The following is a 15,920-nucleotide window of genomic DNA, read 5'->3' on the forward strand; positions in this document are numbered from 1 at the left end:
ACCAGGCCAAGGACCCTCTGAGAAGTCAGCCTGTGCTCTGGGTCCAATCACACTCTGTTTCAGGTACTGTATTTCCAGCTCTGTGTGAGCCATCGCAGCTGTGGATTTTCCTTTTGGAAGAGTTCTCCAGAGGGTGTTTACCAGGCAAACCTGAAGGAAAATGTTTACTCAGCAGTGAGTCATGGAAAGAGGACAGATACACACAGAAATAAATATTTTCTGTAAAAACAGTCACTATGCTGATTTCATGTTTAATTTCTACTCTTTATGATTAGAAAAAAAACTTCTTTGTTTTCAGGACTTCTTCATCCCATTCCAATTTTTTAGAAACTCTAAATGCAAGACTAAATTATATCCTTCCCCCTATTGGTGAAGAGGATGCTCTCAAAGAGGATATTTCTAATGATTGTTGTTCCTACTAGCTTTTAAAGAACTGGTTTCTGCTGACTCTGACCTGTCAAGGATTCTCAAAGCAGCTGAATAAATGTGATTAACTGCCTTTATTATTATTTTAAAATCAAGTTCATACTTGAGCTAACACCCCAAAGCACCCAATCAAATGTGACGTTCATAAGATATATCTAGAGCTACCTATTATATATTCTTACCTATTTTAAGACATATCCACTTTAAAGTAAGCACCAAGTACTCACCTTACACCCACTTAGCAGAAGTGAGTTCTTGCAGTGAGCATACTGTGTACTGTATAAAATTTTAGTGTAAAAAGTCCTATTTTATGTTGTTGTTGTAGAAATTCAGTTATTTTCTCAGTGTGAGTGTACTAGATATGAAATGTATGCATCAACTGTAAAATGCTAACAAATTAAGCTAATAATCACTTTGGCTAGTCCTGAAAACATTATGTACATTTATTTTTCCTCCTAAATGTAGGCTATTACTGTAAACAGTAATGACCATCTTTTTAGCATTCTGTTATCAATGTAAGCTATCTAATGAGTACAAATCCACTAGTCATATTACATTAAATGGAGCCTGTGACTTTATAGCTTCTAAGAATACACAAATAATTCAATCGAAAATCAAGATATACGCCTGATTTTTAAACTCCTGGAAATTTGAGGTTTTTAATAAAATTCCCAATAAGGACAGCACACAAAGGCTGAGAAAAGTGTTGGACAGGTGCCACAAAACATCCAGGGCTACTACACTACCTAGTTAAAGAACCAGAGTTTACAACCAGAAGTTTAAGCAAGGTCTAGTTTGCATATATTTTAGAAGTTGTACCCAGATGCTGCTTGGAGTACAGAGCACAATATTAACACAGTGTGTTCCAGCTACAGAACTTAGAAGCCTGCTTATCAGTTTGAAACAGACCCTTCTGTAGAAAAGTGAATGCACAAATGTTTCTGGTACCTAGCTTATTAGAATTATAATAAAACTAGTCTGTCAGTATTTAATAAGAAAATGTTTATTTAAAATTCCTATCTTCAAATGCTACAAGTACAGACCAGTGAATCTTCATGAATCTTATGATACAGCTAGTTAAGCATGACTACTATCTTTTATGACTCAAGTAATGCTGCTGGTGAAATTCAGTGCCTTGACATGGGCCGCCCCAAAAGAATCAGTATTGGAGCTGATGAGATTAAAAATGCTCCCTTGGCTTTGTTCATGCTTCAGAACAATTTTGTGCTTCCCTTGTCATTGTTTTCTAACAATTTTTTACCCATGTCTAGCTGAAAGCATGATTTCTGTATAGCTGCTGCTTGACTTGCAGTGTTCTATATCCAAATACCATCCTGGGTGAAGAGAGAGTGGCAAAATCTCTGCATGGGAGCACTCTCACAGAAACACTGTATTTTCCTTTTGTTGTGGTCTGGGACCAAGTTCTATAAACATGTCTTTTCGCTCTGTCATGAGAGACTATAAGTCTCTGACAGACTTTTTATTCTTTAGTGGCTGACGGATGTTGCATGTATCATGGCCAAAGGGAAAGAGCTTACACAATCCTTTATTAAACTGGGAATGCCAAATTTTCAAAAGTACACAGAAGCAAAATATAGTTTTCTTGGGTAAGTATTTATTTGGTTTGGAAGAGGTATATTTCAGCATCCAGTAAAGAAGCACGTTCTGGAAAATACAATCCTTTGCTTGTATTGATTTATTTCATGAAGTCTGAGAACAGACTTAAAAATGACTTGATGCTGTTGACTGAAATAAGTAACTTGCAACTGGTACTACAAATACTGGTGGAACTCAGAAAAATGAAATAGCACTGAGGAATCATAAATATGTCATTCAGCCAGGGATGGATATTTCTGGAATTGTTTTGAGTGGGGGTTGCTTCATCGTAAAGCAAAATGGTTCCTTTTGGAACGCTGCCCAGACTTACCTAACTCTATTAACTCCAAGCAGATATCACTGCATAAATGTCAAGGCAAAATGAGCAATGGTAGACTAGACAGGCCTCTGAGACAACTGTTTTACATAAGAAGTGTTTCTATACCACCACCAAATCTGACTTAAGAGAGAAAATTAAATACTAGGATATCACAAGAAAAAATTTTCATAAATAAAAGTTTGATCAGAAGCATTGTCTTATGTGATTTATAAAAAGGAGCAAGATTGTCCTTCCAAAAATGGATATTTCAATGAGCTTTTGAAAACATGCATATCCAATTTAAAATATTAGAAATGTTTTGGAATTTGAATGTCCTGTTTTAAAGTAACTTATGATATATTTTTGACAGAGAGCATAAACAATGTACAGTAAATATGGTTTTCGTTTGGGATCTTTTTGTGTTAAATCTGATGGAATGTATCATTCAATTGCAAGGTAGTGAGGATAGACTTTGCTGCAAAAATCATTATTCTAATAGATGTCTTCTAATAATGGAAATCTTTCACACCAATTCCTTCCACAGGGTTTTCCTTGGGTGATATTTTATGTAGTTTTATTTATCATAGGAAAAGCAGTGTTCTAGCTGGACTTCATCTCTGTTCCACTCCATATTCAGGACTGATACAAATATACAATGTAAGTTAATCTTGCTTCAGATGCTTCCATTGACGCAAAGCTGCACTTTTTGATTCAGGTACAGGAATAGAAATCTATGCTTTTGAACACATTTTGGTTTAATAAAGATTTTAACATAATTTCTCCTATTTTTTGTTTGTTGTCATAGTTTAACCCCATCCAGCCCCAAAATACCATGCAGCCACTTTCTCACTCCCCCATCAGCAGGATCAAGAACTAAAAGAGTAAAAGCTGGAAAACTTGTGGGTTGAGATAAAGACAGCTCAGTAGGAAAAGAAATAGCTACACACACAAGCAAACCAAAACAAGAAATTCAGTCAGCGCTTCCCATGGGCTGACAGGTGTTCAGCCATCTCCAGGAAAGCCAGGATCCAACTGTGCAACAGTGACTTGGAAAGACAAAACACCACCCACTCCAAAATCCTCCCCTTGCCTCCTTCTTTCCCCCACTTTATACACTGAGCATGATGGTCTGGAATGTCCCTTTGGTCACTGGGGATCACCTGTCCCAGCTGTGTCTCCTCCCAGTTTCCCACCAGTGTGGCAGTACAAAAAACAGGAAAGGCCTTGGCTTGGTGTAAGCCCTGCTCAGAAGCAACAAAACTATCTCAAATCATCAACCCTGTGTATTACGTGTACTATCAAAAATCCAAAACACACCCCCATGCCTGACACTGGAAGAAAATTAAGTCTACCCCAGCCAAAACCAGCACTATTTCATATAGAAAAAGCAGTTCCATAAAAAGATAAATAGTAAAAGTAAACAATTTTTTTCAATTTTTTTTTCTTAGCTATCTTTTGTTTTCCCTTTTTTTCCTAATTTCAAATGAAGGTTGGAATACACACACAAAAAAAAAACCAAACCAAAAAAAAAAAAAACCAAAACCAAATCTTTCTGTGTGCATGTATACCTAATTTTTATCTTTTTTTCTATGTGATATGTACTCTATTACTACAAAAGACAGAAACCTCCTTCAACCTTTATAAACTTATGTAAAGTAGCAGATCTATATTTTTATATTACATGCCACACCTATTGCAAATATGGAAAATTAGCCACTTAAATGGATTTATTCAATATAATATTCTGAAGTTTAGAAAGTAGTGAGATGTCTATTTTTAGGATTGATTTATTAAATATGTCATACATTTCCATGAAACATAGACTGAATCTTTAGCACCTTAATCTAAAATACAAAGGACACATCAAAAGGAGAGAACATACTGCATAACTATTCATGTGTGTGAAGAAAAATTATTAGTGAAAGTATTTCTACAGGAGACTGTTCTAAGAATAGAAGAAAAAGGTTTATCAGAGCAGAAGCAAAGATCTGAATGTGAAAGTTGAAAACTACCATAAAACTTCTGAGAATTAGAACAAGTAAAAGATGTGAGAAAACATTGCATGCAGGGGAAATAAATGCAAAAAGAATGGAGGGACAGATTGATTTATGTCTCTGATGATCAAAAAGCTTGCAAGGCAAGAAACCAATTTAATGAATGATGTAGGACTGACAAAGAGAAAATTCTCATATAACAGTAACTAATGATAAAACCCTTCTGAAAGAGGAAAAGTTGGTATTCAAGGGGAAACTGAAGGCAATGTTGTTTTCTTTTCAATTGAATCTTAAACTGAAGACATTTTCCAGCAGCAATCCCTAACTTATCCTTCAGCTTAGCTATAAACTAAAGCATTTCTGGCCAATTTGTTTGGTAATCAATAAGTACAAACCACAAATAAGTAAATCCCCTGAACTGCCAGATATTGTTGGTACTAACCACTACTTGTACACTGTGTTTTGCCATATACCCTCAGGTCATTGACTCAAACAGGAGCTTTCATCAAACCTTGGACGTTCCAGTCATGTTGAAGAATTTCCAAGTATTTTAACATTGCTGAAACATTTCCCAAAACCCCAGTTTAAATAGTCTTGTCTAAAACTACTTATAACTCATTCTCCAAGATATAGAAAGGAGTTTTGTTGATCTCTGGGAATAGAACTCTTCTGCAAGCATAGAAAACAAGGCTTTTTTTCCTGACTAGTATCTCTTGGTGGTTTCACCAAGAGCTCTACGTGACTAATGGTCTCATCACCAGTCACACCAGTAGCCAAGAGCACAAACCAATGAAAGGAACACTCATATTATTTTCTCTGTCAAACAGTGCATGCCAGGGTACAATAATAAGACATAGTGAGAAGTTACACTACTCAGATAACAATTAAATTATATCTCTGCAACTTAGGAAAAATAATAAAATAAAACAAAATAAATAAGAAAAGTAACAAAAGTAAGTGGTTTGTAACTACAGAATAGGTCTACTGACCTCAAAGCTGAGGAGAAGCCAGATGTGGATTCCAGTGAGACATCTGGATCAAGTGAACCTATCCCATGGTACTCCACCAGCAGTAAAAGGTGAGGGATTATAGTGGGTGACTCCCTGCTGCAAGGCACAGAGGAACCTGTCTGCCAGCCTGACCTGCTGTCTGAAGTTTGCTGCTTATGGATGCCTGGATCCAAGATGTTGCAGAGGGACTGCTGAAGTGCCTCACTCTGAATATTATCCCCAGAAGTTCTCCCTTGTGGGCAACAATGGAAAAATCTGGAAAGCATCCACAGTGACTGCAGAGCTCTAGAGGTCTAGGTGGTGTTCTCAATCCTGAGGCTTAAGGGGCAAAGCTGATACTGTATGCCAAAAATTTTTTGCAGAGTTGATGCCAGAAGCAGGGTTTAGTTTTTATGACTCCAGAAATTATTTAAGAATGGGCATCTGCTCAGGATAAAAATCATTTTGTGGCACATAAAGCACAAGAAGGTCATCAGGAGTAGTCAACTTAGCATCATCAGGGGAAGTCATGACTGACCAAGCTGAGAAACTTCAACAATGAAATGCCTTGGTGAATATCAGGAGAGCAGTGGATTTATTTATGTTGAGTTCAGTAAGAAATTTGGCACTGTCTCCAAGAAGACCCTCATAGAAAGCCTGTTGACATATTGACTGGCCAAAAAGGCAGTGAGGTGGATTGGAAATTAATGGTAGGGCCTAGAGAGTGATGTTCAGTGGCACTAAGTCCAGTTGGAGGCCATAAATTATCAATATAGACCATAGTTCAATCTGGTTCAACATCTTCCTGAATGATCTGGGAGAGGGCCAGAGTGCACCTGCAGTGTGTTTGCTGCAGACCTAAACAGGGAGGAGTAGCTGATATGTCAGAGGGTTGTGCTGCCATCAGAGGGACCTTGACAGCCTGGAGAAATGAGCTGGGCTGTTGGGAACCTCATGCCATTCAACATGGGGAAGTGTAGAGTCCCAAATCTGGGAATAAAAGAACCCATACACCAGTACATGCTGGAGGCCAACCAGCTGGAAAGAAATTTTGCACTCCTTTTAACTCTCCTGACTGTTAGTTTTTGTATCTCAGATAAAGAGTATCTAGTAAATTTTAGAAGTACCAAGTCCAATACACATTTTGAGTTCTAAATATCATGTATGTGGGTCTCTCAATGGCAGTTATAGTGTCACAGTAGATCTGTGATTATTTGTAATGCAAAATTTTATTATTGTTCAGTATTTGAGAAACAAGCTTGTAGGCTTGAGAAGTGACTTGCAGAATTTCTATAGAACTATACATACTACTTTCTTCTGTCTTTGCCCTGTCAGCGCTCAGTTGTCATGGCTGGATAACCCAAATCTAAATGGGAAGCTCCTTCAATGCTCTTGAAAGTGTGACCTGCCAGGCTCTCTTCTGCCTGTTCTATCTCTGTCAGTAACAGATGAGCATGAAGACAATACACAGACAGGAAACTTTACTGTATCTCTGCTTCTTTGACCTAAGAAAGAGATCTGATACCCTTTGGACCTCGTTCCTATGTCTGAGTAAGTAAATCTCTATCACTGTGGGCTGTGTCTTCAGTACAGCACTTGCAAATGTAGTATCTGATTGCTGAATTTCTCTGCAGAAATCTCATTCAGATCCTTCTTTATGATTCATTTCTGCATACTCACAGTTATAGAACTGCTGTAATTATTCAGGGTGGGCTCTGGGATTTCTGGGGACAGGTGTCACCGTTCAGCTACCCTCATCCACTCTGGTGGTTACACTGTGAAGAGCCGTGGGAAAATGTGCCAGTGATTCCAGACCCACAGACAAATCTGCACTGAAATGCTCTCACTGCCTCTGTGTGCAACCTCCCCCAAGCTTCCAGTTTTCAAAAGCCGAGTTTTTGATAACCGCTACTTCCAAGAAATTTTATCACAATCTTCCTCTTCAGTTAAGCTTTGCACTTAACAACTTTCATGTAACTGCAATCTGAAAATTGTAACACATCTACTCTAATTCAGTTTATGAATGTTTTTCAATGCTTGGCATAACTTATGCTATGCCAAGAGGCAGCAATCCTCTTTTTTATTTTTCTTTTGTTTTAAATCAAAACTAGGATTTTTACCCTAGAACTAAGACATTTTACTGTAAGAGAGGAAAAGCACTGTCTTTTTATCCCCTTTCCCCTCAGTCTAGCTAAGGTGTCACTTGTGTCTGCGTAGAGTGACAACAAATTCACTTCATCATACAGCAAGGGTAGCTGCCTTTCTCTATGTTGTGCTATCAGTTTCTGTTAGACACTTGGAATTAGATTCAGTTTCCTAACTAAAAGCACCTGGTGTCATTTTTGGTGTCCTATGACCTTCATTTACTGGTTTAGAAATATTATACTATCTAGAAAATAGTATTTTGTGGGTGTTCTGTGTCCCAAACAGCAGCTACATGCACATGTCCCAGGCATTTTGTAGCTTTCAAAATATCAATTGATATTTTGTATTTAGGGAACAAGATACTGCCCAATGAGTCATACTCGTGACATGGCAGGAGATCTCACTCATGGAATTTGTCTTTATGGACCTCTTGAAATTCCCAATTTCTTTTTAAGTATGGTTACACAGAATTTCATCTTCAGTAAAACAAAATTTAAAATTACTAGCCTTGCTTTGCTGGTATGAGTGTGTAATTCCATGAAATATATATTTAACTCCACAGAGTTTTAATTTATTTTTTTTTAAATATTTTTCATACTGTTTCCTCCCTACTCATTGAATCGAATATGACAGTGACAAGTTGGTACATGTCTTAAGCTGTAGTTGTTTGCAAAATGCTTTAAACTAAAATTCTAAACTTTTCTGTTCTGTTCTAATATTATTTGCTTCAGTATAACCCTTCTAGGAAAAAAATCCACCTACAAACAAGCAATAATAGAAAACCCCAAAAAAACACACAATCTCCCCTATTTTGTATGTACAGTATTATGTTTAGTTCTGATATCCTTTAGTAAAGAGCTTTTTGGAAGGTGCAAATGAAATTGGCAAATAGGCATGTTGCAGTTAATAAAAACAAAGCCACCATGTTCTGCTACAGGCTGACATTGACTTGCTGCTCATTGATTGCATGTATACAATCCCATTTCAGTACCACTCAAAATATCTCTACTGTTCACTTATCCTTTTAATGGCTAAAATTACCTTCATTTTGCTGGTTTTGTATACATTATCCACTTCAGCTGGTCTCCTCATTTGAGTTGGTTTTGTGGGTAGGGAGCATGTTCTCTCTCTCACACATCTGGCACTCTCAATGCTTAAGCAGGAGAAGTTTATTCTTGAAAATAGTATAAATATACACAATTTTAAAAACATTTTTCTTCACTGCATAGTTTTTCACTGTTTTGTGAGGTTGGTCAAAGTCATTTTTTATGACATTTGTCATATGAAACAAATTTCTTGATATTCAGTAGATTAATGAAGTCTAGTTTTCTATTAACTTTTCTTTGATTCTCTGCCTGTTCTCCTTCTATGCACAGCCACAACACAGCACAAGACATGAGCCAAGGCTAATCCAGGCTGCAAGTCTGTGACTGACAAACATTGAAAATGAACTATCTTGCACATGTTGGTTCTCATCTTGTTTCATGGCTGAAGAGTTTTGCACTAATTCTTACCCACAGATGCCTGTCAGTCTAAAATATATATTAGCATATTTTTAATCAGATTAACAGAAATTCTAGACTGATCAAGACCTTTATTAGTCATATCTTGCACTTTCAGATCTTCCTTTGAGGGTTAAGAAACACCAATAATGTCTGCTTTCTCCAAACACCAGCAGATATTGATGCAAAGGCATTCACAGAGTTTCTGAACCACCTCCTCCAGCTTCATGTTGTCTAAATATTGCAAGATTATTTTGTGACATAGGTGGTAAAAAAAATCAATTCCCTTATTTCCATGATAAATCACAGTTATTTAAGCAACAATTACATCTAGCTTTAAAGACTGCAAAAGTTAGCTTTTGGTGTTTTTAAACAAGGCTTTGTCAATCAGAACTGGCTTAGGTGAGAACTCTCCCACATAAAACAAGTCTATACGTAATAATAATAAAAAAGAAAGAAATGTTCATAATTTCATAAATAAGACAGCTGTTAAAATCTTTCCTGGATATCAGTCTTTTAACCATAATTATTCTTATCAGAGCTATCTGTCTATCTACTGTAAGTGTCTATTGCCTCAAGAACAAAGCATCCATACTTCTTCCTTGATATGGGAGCTGTCCAAAGTTCTCACATATAGGCTGAGTGAGGGACCTTCTGTATATTACCTGTGATGTCTGAGTCCATCAGCATGTCTGTATATAAATATATATCTATTCTTCCTCCCCTGTATGGCTCAGGATGTTGAAGCCCCACTGTGTCCTGTAAACTTATAGGAGTTAATTTCCAGACTGTCTCAATAGAAGATTGGTCAAGAGCTGGAAGGTCTGACTGAAAGGGATGATATACAATGTCTGAAAACCTTTATACTTGAATTGAACAAATGCAAATAACAGAGGATCAGGAAAGAGCACTCACTGGTTTTGGAGCTCCATAGGACAGCTGAGGGCAATGCATGTGGGTTTTTTTATCCCCCCACGGCAGAGTTACCTTATATATTTTCTATACTCATCCATGGAGGATGACAATGATGAAATCATATCACTGAGATGCTGGCCTGGAGCCAGTGAGGCTTATAACTAAAATACAGAAAATAATAGGAGCAGGAATTACAAAGGGGAAATGTTTGGTAGCATATAAGAACCAGATAATAATTTTATTCTCAGTTGAGCACTAGGCTTAGCTCCCCCAGTCCTTACCTAGGCCAAAAACTGAACCTGCAATATGTGGAAGAGGAATAGGCACTTTGTTTGAGTGTAAAGATGATCGAAGAAATTTGCAGATCTTTTTCTATAAAGATCTCTGTAAAGAGCTCTACCCAAGATACAAGGAAATTTTTATCAGAACTGAATGTCCCAGACACCATGGTGGGGTGGCTTCCATGAATATGATGGAGAGAAACCCCTCTATGTGCAAGAAGGCAGTGAGAGATGAAGAAATGTGAGAGAGAGATGAAGAGGCCTTGTGGGCAGAGGCTCATGGAGAGCTGTGCCATGGAATGAGTTGAAGACAGAAAAAGTGTGAAAAAACCCAAGTGGGATGGACTTTGCAGAGTTTATGTGGATGGTGTCAGATAGATCTGTCACTTCATAGAAGTCACAGTAACACTCCCTGCAAATTTATTTTGGGGGAGTTCAGAGGTCCTTTCTTGCACAGCTTCATGCAGTGATTCTGCTCAGTATGTGCATTTATGTTGATAAGAAAACTGGTACCTAGGTGTAAGGTAATGTGATGAAAGTCTGATCCCTGTACACACCAGGGCATAAAGGGTAGCCCCAATCACATGTGGGATTATGGATCCTCAGCAACCTCACCTCAGCTAGGCTGCCAGATCTGGCAGCTCCTGACACTGAGAAGCTGCAGCTGACTCTTATGTGTCCAATTATTAATTTTATTTCAGCAACTGATGATGATGAGATCTACTTTTGGGAATAGCAAGGACAATAGGATAAAGCATTATCACCAATACTGCAAGTAATTAAACATCTCAGGATCTCAGATTTTGATAAAATTTTGTAGAATATTGACCTCAAACATTAACACCTTATCTTTGAAACCACTGTCAATCCAAAAGACATTGTAGCCAGCACTGGAAAGACCAAATGGACACTACTGACTGACAAAATACTGAAGCCCAGTAGAGTGCAGCCTATAAAGCCATTTAAAATCAAAAAATTGCTGGCCTCCTCCTGTATATAATGTATTGATGGTTTTAAAGTGAATTTACTGAGGCTAAACCTTTGTCTCACAAACCTGTAAATGTCTAATGAATCTGGCTTTCAGAAGGCACTGATTGTTCTTTCCAAGACTACAATAAGGTAACAGAAAGAAGTGCACTGCCCTGCTTGAGCCTGTTCTACCTCTCACACCTGACTTCATCTGCCCTTCTACACCCTGAAATTAATTGTAGGCTGTGGCTCATCTCACCTTGGTCAAAAACAAGTACAAGCTGTTTTTCATGACCTGAACTGTGAAGGCATGTCAGTCTAAGCTGTGTGTCAGCAGCATCCCACAACTTGGCAAAGAACCCACTAAAATGTTGAAGAATAGAGAAGTGCTACTTTTTATTATGGCAATACTAGTGACAATTGGTAGAAGAGTATGATGAGCAAGGCAAAAAATTAATTAGAAGGTTCTATTTGCCAGATTTACTTTCTTCACCAGTGTTCCTTTTCCCCATCTTCCTATTTTCTCAACCTTGTGAGGTTTTTCAAGGACACTGACATATGGGGCCCATTTTGAAGGACTGTGTGTCAAAGCTAAAAGCATAAATGAAATAAGAATTCTGTCAAGTAAATCTTCCAGCTCAGCTAAGGCAGTGGGAAAGCCTCTTGTGGACATTTCTGAATGCTCCAGCATGAGGAAGCAGTTTTATGGAGCACACAGATAAGATCATGAGATTTCTAAAGCTATAGTCTGTGATATTAGGCAATTAAATTTGCTAAAAGCTGACAGTTTCACAAGCTATGAATAAGAAATTCCACTTGCCCACACTGCCACAATATCTGAACAGCCTGTTCTATATATTTCTTGAGTCCTTTGTACTACCAGATGCCATACATATATTATTTTTTTTAATGCGTTCTTTTTATAGAGGTGTTTCCCATATTCTGAGTTAATTGCAACACAGCATTCATCATTTATTTAGAACTTGGTTTAATGTGTTTCCATGCTTTTTATGTATATTGGTTGCTGATTTTTTTAAGGTGTGATAAAGTCTGGGAATATTTTCTTTCTTTGTCATGTTAGCTTTAGTACTTTTATTTCTGTATGTATGCAATTAACATGAGATTTAACATATTTTCTTATGCAATGGTTATAACAGACAATGCATGTATCAGCAGAACTAAAATAAGTTTCTATGAAAAGATCTCATAAAATAATAGCATGATGTGGTAAAAAGTATTCAAAGGTATTGGAAATAGGACGCACTTACCAACCTTTTATTTAAATGCTCCACAAAGGAGGATCCTGTAGCTTAAGAGATGATATATTTTTTAATATCTTCCCTTGACTCATTTAACCAGATTTTTTGCTCTTATACAAAGGTTTAATTTTACTCTTCCTGTGTTGACGTAGATATACATTTTCCACCATGCTGCCTCAATTGAGTCAATAGAAATTTTATTAATCTGTTTTAAGTATAACATTTTTGCCTTTCAACAGCTTTTCCTACAAAAGTATTTATTTTCCCATATAGCACAATTTCATAATTTGATATATGTTAATTGCAGCTTCCCCAATTAATTTCTTGGCAGGAATGTGATTTAAGCTAGCAGCATCCATTTCCACTTTATATCTGTGCCATAAAGTATAGAATTAATTCAAGAAAAAGCTGTAGACAATGCACAAGTATTTGTATAAAAACAGTTACAATTTTCTAACATTCACACTCATAGAGCTATTTCAATGTAATTTTCCTAGAATAATAAAACCAATATTAATAAATTGAATAGTATAATAAATTTCAAGTTTTAGAAGGATGGAAGTTTAATATAAAATATTAGTATAATATTTAGTATACTATTTATTAATTTGCAGTTAATGATTTGATGAATCATGGAAAAGGCGACACAACGTTTTTCTAATTTAAGTGATTATATATTTTTACATTTAAGAAACTAAAATGATAGCATTAAAATAATACTGTAACTTATTTTTACATTTAAGGTCTTGAAAACTTCTAATTTGACTCAATTTGATGTTTTTTGCTTATTTTTTCCCATGACTTAGACATGCAGACTGAATTCCTAATAAGGCAATATTATCCAACCAGTAGAACAGAAATACTAAATACAAATGTTACTGAGATCTGGTGACTGAACCAACCACTATTTTTGGAGAATGGAGCCAAGTTCAGTGTTGCCCAGTGACAGAATGAGAGGAAATAGACTGAAACAAAAACAAAAAACCAAACCTGAATATAAGCAAAATAAATAAATTGAAATAAACACAGGAGGCTCCACCTGAACATCAGGAAACTCTCTCTGATTGTGAGAGTGACCAAGCCCTGGCACAGATTGCCCAAGAAGACTGTGAAAGTTGTGGATACCCAAAGATTTTGGGGTATCAAAAGATTTTGGGGTATCAAAGGTATCTGGACATGACTGTGACCTGCTGTTAGGTAGCCTGGCTTGGTCTGGGTGGTTGCACACCACGACCTCCAGGGATGCCTTTCAAACTCAGCTCTTCTGTGAATCTGTATGTTCACAGGACATTTTCTTCAAGTGAGATGCAGCATTAGCTTGCATTTGGAGATTGGTGCCCTCAGACCCTACTTTTCTTCCTCTAAAATTGCCTCAAATGTTTTTCTAAAGGAGACAAACTGAATAGAATTAATTTGTAATGGACAAGTCTAATTTAAGAAGTCATTGTGTCTGTCATCAGTGTTAAGGACAGAAAAGGGTAAGGTAAAAGCCAGGTGGCTTCTTCTACCTGCAGAGTGCTACATCGCTGTTAAAACCTACATTTCAAAAAGACTAAACTAGTACTGACAAAAAACCACTTAATACCAATATTAAGGCAAAATTTTCGAGTGTCTAGCTTTACTGTCTTTTTTGTCCCTTCCTTCTTCTCCTATGGTAAAGCTCAAGGTTTCAATATTTTGTTACATAGCCAAGGGAATTGAAGGTTTTTTGAAGTTATAGGATGCTTCATAAATTCTTAGCCTAAAAATCAGTTCCATGTTTCTGTGAGCAACTCAGTAAAGAGGGGGCTAGGATGAATTAGTCACAGCCACTTATGTGACTTTCTGTCCTTCAGCACTTTGCAAACTGAGGTAGATCTTAAAACCATCCATCAGCTGACATATCCCAAATGTCTCAGTGCTTCCAGGTACTTATCCACTTGCCTTTGCTTTATTATTCATCATCCTAGCTTTACTGCTTCCCCTTGCTCTCTTTCCTTGTCAGAAATTTCCTGCTAACAATGCAAACATATTGCTGTAGTTTCTTGCCTTTCTCCAAAACATTTAATGGTTATTTCTATATTTGAAAGTTTTAAAGAATCATTTATAAAACCTTCTGTTTAGCTGAAATCAATTTCATTTGATCTACTTTGTTTATGTCAAGCTTATATCATTTACATTTTCCAGGAAAAGGTGATACTTTGGCTTTTTTTTTTTTTTTTTTTTTTAATATATATATTCAAAAACCTTTGAAAGGAATGAAGTTTTCCTCAATCAAAAGTTTTCAGGAAAAAAAGTATGATGTAGGGTACACCATGCCTGACACACAATGGATCTGGAGTCAGTCTGTAGAGGTTCAATTCTACACATTTGTGCACATCTTTTATTTAGCTTTTTGTTATACTAAGGACTTGGTGACACAGTAAGCTGTTAAGTTGGCCTTTTCACGCTCATATGAGACGTGAACAAAATTCTCTCTAAATAACTGCAAGAAAAGTTGAGAAACTAAATAGAAGTTCCAGTGCATGACAGAGGACAGCAAGCTTTTTTGAAGCAATGGAGGGAGACAATGTTATTAACAGAATTCTGTTTAAAGAAAAGGCATTGACAAAGATTGAGTCTCCATCAGTGGGAACAATGGGAAATCTCCACAAGGGGGGAAACTAATCAGAACTCCCTGCAAATCATAGACTTCATGAAAAAAAAATGTAGCACAGACAACTATTTCAGATGATGGGCTAATATGAAATAATCTTAAACCCATAGGTTTAAGGAAAAAAAGAGGTGTTGAATTAGCATGTAATGGTCCTCTAGAACTGGGTAAAATCACTGAGTGAAACCTCTGAATTCAGTTTTGTCCAACTTGAGACTTAGACTACCCATACAACATTCATTTACTCCCTTGGAGCCTTTATACCTTATTAGTCAGGCACATCATTTGACATAAGAGCCATAGCAGTATTAGCTCCCTTTTTTCCCTGGTTATAATGACAAGAATATGTGTTAATTGGTGTTAGAGTTTTATTTAAGCTTCATATGTTTTAAGATGTCAGTAGAGCCAGTAGTGTTCAAACAAACCCATTATTTTAGAATAATTACCTTCTGTGGTCTCCTATTTGAGATAAAACAGAAGAGAGCACAGCAGGTTATTTTGGGTTTGCAGTGCTTATGTTAAACAATTAGCTGTTATTGTTGATTGCCCCCTTAGAAATAGTCAGGTACTGTTATCTTATGACACATTTCTACAGTTGTTTTCATGTAGACTACACCCCCATGGCTTTACACCTTGGATAGAGAAAACCTGTTTTTCTACCTGCTCCGATCGCATTCCTATTTCAGACTGCAATAGAGCTGCAGTGTGACAGTGTTCACAGGGGTCTTAGGATGAGGGAAGAGATGAGGATCTGACTCCATATTTCAAAAGGCTTGATTTATTATTTTATTATATGTATTACATTAAAACTATACTAAAAGAATAGAAGAAAAAGTTTCATCAGAAGGGTAGTTAAGCTAAGAATAGAAAGGAAAGAAGAATAACAAAGGTTT

Source organism: Melospiza georgiana, chromosome 2 (genome assembly GCF_028018845.1).
Source record: "Melospiza georgiana isolate bMelGeo1 chromosome 2, bMelGeo1.pri, whole genome shotgun sequence".
Lineage (NCBI taxonomy): Eukaryota > Metazoa > Chordata > Aves > Passeriformes > Passerellidae > Melospiza > Melospiza georgiana.